General features: G+C 39.6%; 1 long non-coding RNA gene and 1 pseudogene across 1 annotated transcript; both read left to right on the plus strand.

Moving 5' to 3' along the window:
- Positions 1-615: 615 nt before the first annotated feature.
- Positions 616-2364, plus strand: LOC121102069. Its single transcript, XR_005834124.1, has 3 exons — positions 616-1040; positions 2061-2210; positions 2313-2364. It is a non-coding gene; the product is annotated as an uncharacterized LOC121102069 (long non-coding RNA).
- A 205-nt stretch (positions 2365-2569) lies between these two features.
- LOC103663111 lies at positions 2570-7309 on the plus strand (annotated as a pseudogene).
- The last annotated feature ends 372 nt before the right edge of the window (positions 7310-7681 follow it).

A 7681-nucleotide genomic window follows, 5' to 3' on the forward strand; every position in this document is an offset into this window, starting at 1 on the left:
GGGGGGGGGGGGGGGGGGGGCGGAGGCTGTGGAGGAGGAAGGCAGCTGGTCCCCAGGGCCCCCATGAGCAGCTCTCGGAGACCGCTGCGAGGCCTGGACCATGCCCGCGGCCTCGGGGCTCCGACCCGCAGGGGTGGTCGATGCCCCGCGCCCGCCAGCCCGGAGGGTACCCAGACCCGGCCCTTGACTCACCGCTCTCCACCTCGCTGCCTTTCTTGGCGGTCGCCGCGTTCCCCATGACTGGGGCGGTGAAAAGAAGGGGTCAGGGAGGGGAAGGGGGGCCGGGGCCGTCCCCGCCACTCCACAGGCTGAGGCAAGTCCCGCTTCTGCACCGGTCAAAGCGGTGAGTGCTCCCGGCGCTGGCACCCTGAGTCCGGGCGGGAAGACCGGGCCGGTTCGGAGGGCAGGGGTTCAGCCAACTCCTCAGCCCGGGAGGCAGCAGCTGTAGCAGCCGCAGCGGTGGTGGCGGCGGCGGCCGGCAGACACTCCCCTTTCCCCCGCCCCGCCCCCCTTACTCGCCCCCCCTCCCAGGCCCGGGTCTTTCTCCGCGGGCGGGCGCGCGCGCCGGAAGTGACGTATTGTCCGGGACGAGGGCGGCTCGGTGAGGGGGCCGGGTCGGGGGCGTCTGAATGGGGTAACCCTGACAGGTACCTCCGCGGCCCGCTGAGCTGACGTGTTGTCGCCCGGGATTGAGCTCGTGTGCTCATCTCTGAGATATGGGAGGCGGCGTGAGAACCGTTAGCTTCGAGGAACCCGTCGTCTCTTAGCCTGGAGTCCCACATGTCCTGGAGCGGGGCCGCGGGAGGCCCCGTAGGGGCTCGGTTGCTTTCTTTGTGCACCGTATCCCTGCGGCTCCTCATTCAAAGGTTGCCTTCTCCAGACTGGCCCGGGAGAACCGCACGTGCGTGTAGATCACATGCGAGGGGAACCCGCTAGTTCTTGCTTCTGGCGGGGGCAGACTGGTCAGCCTGTGCCACGGAAGCAGCCTCGTCCCAAATCTCGATTGTGGGTTGGAGCCTCTCTTTACTTCGAAGATTCAGGTATTCACTGAGCCCGTGACCACGTTGTTCTCCCGGTTCTCAGGCATCAGTCTCAAGCCCTTTGATGTTTCCAGTGCGGTTTTCATTCGCCGCGATTTTGTGGGATCACTCAAGGTTTTATCAGACATTCTAGGTGGAGATAAGGAAAATATTATTTCTGCATAATGTCTCTTGATGCGAGGCATTGTATTGTATTTAGCAGCTTTCTGTGTAGATGTTAAAATAAATGCGTTCCCAATTGGTAATTGAGTTTTATTAATATACATAGAGCACTGAATATACTTAGAGCACTTGAATTTTCAAATAGCTTTATTTATCGGATGATTTATGTGGCACTGTAATATTTTTTGTTGCATGTTCCCTTGAACTTTGCTCTGTGAGCATTTGTTCCAAACCTAGTGCAGAAAGTCTGTTACTTCCTGAGAGCGAGACCACATAAACTTATTTTGTGTCCCCCAAGGCACCAGACCTGGCACAGTAGGGTTTAATGGACACCTGCTGACTTTGAAAGTAAACTAAGGAAATTTTTCAGAACTTTTTAAAAAAATATTTTTCATTACTGACAAAAATGGAGTGCTAACTGAAGAAGTTCTCAGTAAACTTTTACTACTATTTATTATCAATTCTGTTGAATTAATTTAACAAATATTTTTATTATGTATACTGTATTCCAAATACTGTATAGATATTAACAAACATCCTCAAAACCCTATGAGATAATGTAGCTTTACTATCGTTATTTAATGTGCAAACTGAGGGACAGAGAAGTTAAGCAATTTACGCTAGGTTACACAGCTATCATCTGGTGGAAGCAGGATTCGAACCTAGATGGCTGGGCTCCAAATAATAATAATGTTAATAATAATAATATAATGATCAGAAACCTGTCAATGTTGCGGTAAATTGCTTTCTTATTTGAAATCCATTGATTTGAGATATAAGAGATTAAGAGATACAGTTTACTTTTTGGGGAATTTCATTATACTGTAGTCCCTCCTTATCCAGTTTTGCTCTCCACAGTTTCAGTTATCCACCGCCAGAAAGCAGATGATTCTCCTTCTGACCTGTCAGAAAGTCAGTGGTAGCCTAAGGCCAAGTCATAGTCTGTCCATCCTTCACTTTACTTCTCATCATGAAGGCATTTTATCATCTTACATCATCACAAGAAGGGTGAGTATAGAACAATAAGATCAAAGAGAGAGACCACATTCACATAACTTTATTATAATATATTGTTTTTTTTTTTGTTTTTTTTTTTTTTTTTTTTTAAAGATTTTATTTATTTATGTGACAGAGAGACAGCCAGCGAGAGAGGGAACACAGCAGGGGGAGTGGGAGAGGAAGAAGCAGGCTCCCAGCAGAGGAGCCCGATGTGGGACTCGATCCCGGCACGCCGGGATCACGCCCTGAGCCGAAGGCAGACGCTTTAACGACTGCGCTACCCAGGCGCCCCTATTATAATATATTGTTAAAATTATTCTATTTTATTATTAGTTATCGTCAATCTCTTGCTGTGCCTAATTTATAAATTAAACTGTATCATAGGTGTGTGTGCATGCATAAAAAAAAACATTGTACATAAGAGGTTTGGTACTATCTGTGGTTTTAGGCATCTACTGGGGTTCTTGGAATATATCCTCCACAGAAAAGTGGGGAGGGACTACTGTATTGTTTTGAGAGTTTCCATTAAATCCAATGAATATAAAAATAACAGAGAAAAAAGAGTTTGGACTAGATAGGTTTTTGTCAGCATGTAACAATGTTGCAACAATGTCACATCTTTCCAATAACATTTAGTTTTATGTTGTGGATGTGACATTTGCCCTGCATATGTGGAAAATTCAATAAATAGCATTAAGCCATATATATACCAAATTAAAGACAACTTTTTGATATACTTTATTCTGGAGGGAATCTTTCTAGAATCCTGGAATATTCATACTGTCCTCATTGGGGTGAGTTTTTAAATGTGTGCTTTTTTAGAGAGCAGCTTTAATAATAAAAGAGTGGTTATAGACATAATGTGTCCCTTTTCTTAACATGATTTTGAGTTCTAGGCCTCTAATAAGAGGCAGTCATCTGCTAAGTAAATCATTAATTTGCAAAGGAGACTGTTGACAACTATTACAGAGTTATATACATCATAACTACATTCTGGAAAATTAATAAGTAGAATACTTAGCTTTACAAAATGTTTCCCTTTCTCAATTTAATTTTACCATTGATTAAGAAAGTAAATTAATTATTAATAAAGAAAAAAAGGTCAACAATTAGAAATATCTTCTTATTCTTTTTTCCTTATACTATTATTTGTTATATTAGCTTATATTGCTTCTCTGATTTAAGGAAGATTATACTTTAAGAATATAGTTTCATAGTTTTCAGTTAGTTAACGTTCACAATCATTTAGTTGTAATTATATACAAGTTGCCTTTTCATTATTAGAGAAGGGTTCTCTATAGGAAACCATTGTTTATGTAGCACATAGAAAACTATATTTGAAGAATTTTTTTTTTACATTCCAGAAAGGGCAGAAATGTCATTAACTGTTCAGTTATTCTTGAAATGATTAGCAGTAACATGGAACAGTTGCTATCCTTTGCCACAAATGACTTTGCTATAACCTAAGCAAGTACAAAGTTAGAACTATAACTTATTTCCGTAGGAAGGCAGACAAGGAAGAGGGTCATAAAGAGAAAAGACTTTGAGTCCTTTTCCATATAGTATTTTATCTACGAATCTGCAGCACTATGTAGCAGGGAAAATTATATTTCACTTTGGAAATAATTAGTCTTACATTTTCTAGTACTTTGTAAAAACATTTTCACATGTTTTTTTCTTATCTAATCCCCACAAGAAATTTACATAAGCTAGACATATTAGCCCCATTTTACAAATGAGTAAAACAAAAGTTCAAAGAAGTAAAGTAACTTGGCCAAGATCACTCAAATGGGAAGTGGCAGGACACTAGATTTTATGCCCTTTTCTGCAAAACAAATGTAATCTCAATCCTCATTAAGATTAGATTTTATTTACCCCAATTTACAGAAGAGAAAAATAAGGCCTAAGAACTAAGAGCCTTGGACCTTTTCTTCCTAGAGGCATCTCTTCACTCAGAAATGGGAAAATGGGGAAAAATTAGTAAATTGTTATTTCTATTTAATTTGTAATGTTTACTTATATTATCAACTTGATTTCCAAGACTTTTTAAAGCAAAACACCCTCAAAAATAAGGTATGTCAGAAATATTTGTTTTTCCTTTATAATCACCAGAATGGATAAGCCGAAATTGATAATTGTTGGATAATATGACCAGGTCATTTGTTTTTATGTTGTATTTTACGTCAAATAAATGCAAGTAAAAATTTATTTAACCGTCGTAAGATTATGATTGTTTTGGATGATTATTAGTACTCCACATAGTCTGATATTTCATTGTTGTAAGTATTGTATGTCCTAAACCAAATGATACCATGCTAAGTATCAGGCAAAGGGCAGAATAATACTTCTGAAATGAGGAAGTAATTTTATAGTTAATAAGTTACAAATATGTTATGATAATTGTTCAGATCATTGTAGTACAGTACGAAGTTTTCTTCTTGAGCAGAATTCTAATCCCTTTGTTCGATAACAAATTTATTATCTAAAGTTCGATATTCATCTTTTTGGATATTTCTTTACAGATGAAGAGACTAAAATAGTTGACTGTGGTTAAGTAACCAGATCAAAGTCAACAAAAATGAGCTAGTAACAGTAGAATTGTAGCTTATCTCTTGTGTAAGGACTAGAATACAAACTGAAAGTTGTTTAAGAAAAAAAGAAAACATGGAGGGGAGAACAAAACCAACAACTTTTTTTCCTTTCTTAATATGTAATACACTGTCTCAGAAAAGGTATGTTTATTTTGGATATTCTGATTTTACTAGTGTGTTTTAGCAAAACTATGGCTAAATTTCTGCTATTTCAGTTTTGTGCTATGCATTTTTGGAACATACCTATAGACCAAAAATAACATCCAAATTTACAAAACATTTGTTTTATGAAATCATGAGACAGATGGGGCAAGAGCTTTCATGAAATCTCAACTTTTACAATTTAAGCCCATCTTTGACTAAGGTGAATCTGGCCCACTGAAATAGAACTATATTCATAGTATTGACAGTAATAAACCAGAGTGGTGTATGATGAAGTAGAAAGGGTTTGAGTTTTGTATTCAGAAAAATCTGGATTCATGTTCTCATATAGTCACCATCTGTGACCTTCACATAAATTTCTTAATTTCCCTTGGTCTTTGTTTCCCAAAGTGTGAAGTTACATGGATTAAATTAAATCATCTGTGAAAAGTACTAGGATAACTTTTGTCATATAATAAAGTCACTGTAACCCTGTGCCCACCCTGCAATAACATTCGATGTTTTCTTGTATTTATGTTTCAACAATAATCATTCAGTGAGTTCCTAGTATATGCAAAGCACGATAAGGGTATTATAAAGATTAATAAAATCAAGTATTTGTGTAAGGCAAGATGGACATGTAAATAATTATGTAAAACAAGATAAATTAACTTTGGAGTAATTGGAGCTTCTTCCAGATGTGCGTCTCTCCTGGTTTTGTGGAGTTGCCTCACAGCATGGCCCCCAAACGCCAGTCTTCACTCCTGCCTCAAAAGAAGAAACCAAGACTCTCCTGCCCCCAAGCGGGGGGAGACGTTGACCTCTCAGCACTTGCCAAAGGAATAAAAAGAACAGCAAGAAGCAATTGAATATATTGATGAAGTACACAATGAAATAAACAGACTTAATGAACAAGCCACTGAGATTTTGAAGTAGAAAAGAAACGTAACAAACTCCACCAACCATTTTGTCAGAAGAGGTTGGAATTAATTGCCAAAATCCCGAATTTTGGGGTAACAACATTTGTCGACCATCCACAAGTGTCTGCATTGCTAGGGATATTAAATCAGGTTACAGAATAGATTTTTATTTTGATGAAAACCCTTACTTCAAAAATAAAGTTCTCTCCAAAGAATTTCATCTGGATGAGAGTGGTGATCCATCTTCAAAGTCTATGGAAATCAAATGGAAATCTGGGAAGGATTTGACAAAACGTTCAAGTCAAACACAGAATAAAGCCAGTAGGAAGAGACAGCATGAGGAACCAGAGAGCTTCACCTGGTTTACTGACCATTCTGAGGCAGGTGCAGATGAGTTAGGAGAGGTCATCAAAGATGATATTTGGCCAAATCCATTACAGTACTACTCGGTTCCTCATGTGGATGATGAAGAAGGGGAAGGAAAGAAGATGCTGCTGCTGCTGCTGATGATGAATGATTGGAAGATACTGATGAAGAAGGAGGTGAGGATGAAGTTGAGGAAGATGAAAATGATGATGAGGGGACAGAAGGAGGAGGATGAAGGAGAAAATGACAGTGGAACACTAATGGATTCCAACCTTCCTTTTTTAATTTTCTCCAATCTGTGGGAGCAAGTTCCAGTCTCCCCCCCCCCACCTTGTGCTCATTCACCCTGTTTTTTGAAGTGTCTTTTCTCTCTCCCTTTATACCATGATTCTCAACTTATTAGGGGGGAATACAGTGGGAAAAGAATCTCTACCCCTCTATGTTCCAAATTCATTTTTCTCTCTTCCTGTCTCAACAGAAACGTTATAGAATCAACACCACTGTGCTTTGTGTGTGTTGGGGGGGAACCCTTCTGCTCCCTTAGTTCTACTGGAAGCTAGAGCATGGTAGGCCCCTGTGTAGTAGTGTATAGAATTCTAGCTTTTTCCTCCTCTCTGTATATTGGGCTCAGAGATTACACTGTGTCTCTATGTGAATGTGTACAGTTAACATTTACCAACATGTACCTGTCTACTTTCCCTTGTTTAAAAAAAAGAAAAAAAAATGGGGTTATCGAAGGTCAGCAAAGGGTGGGTTTGAGATGTTTGGGTGAGTTAAGTGGACATTTTGAGAACATGGCTTCTCCTTTAGCATGTTTAATTGTGATGTTTAATGGATATCCTTGCAGTTTAAGGTGACACTTTTAAAATAAAACTTTCCTAATGATGAGCCAAACAGGCTCTCTCTATATGACAGATTTATATCCTTCAGCTTAGCAACTTAAAGAACAATGACTTCTCTTTCCCAATATTGTATATTATAAATATTATAGTTATGTTACATATTACATGTAATTATACTATTATAACAATGGGGTTCCTGGGTGGCTCAGTCTGTTAAGCATCCAGCTCTTAATTTTGGCTCAGGCTATGATCTCAGGGTTGTGAGATCAAGCTCCATGTGTGGAGTCTGCTTGAGAATCTTTCTACCTCTACCTCCCACCCCCGCTTATGCTCTCTCTGTCTCTCTAAAATTAATAAATAAAATCTTTATATATATAATGGTATAATTATAATAAATATGCATTATAAATAATTATACATAGTGGTTCTGTATAATCACATGACCATTTCTGTGAAGGGAGGAGGCAGGGTACCGTGACTGACATGGAATGAGAGAGGTGCAGTTTTCTCGAAGAAATTGTCCTACAGGGTAGGTAAAAACAGATACCCAATACAGCGAAAATCAGAAAGACTGCTCCTAATCAATATTCCATCCTGGGTGACTGGATAACAGAGGTCAG

This window comes from Ursus maritimus, unplaced genomic scaffold (assembly GCF_017311325.1).
Source record: "Ursus maritimus isolate PB19 unplaced genomic scaffold, ASM1731132v1 scaffold_12, whole genome shotgun sequence".
Lineage (NCBI taxonomy): Eukaryota > Metazoa > Chordata > Mammalia > Carnivora > Ursidae > Ursus > Ursus maritimus.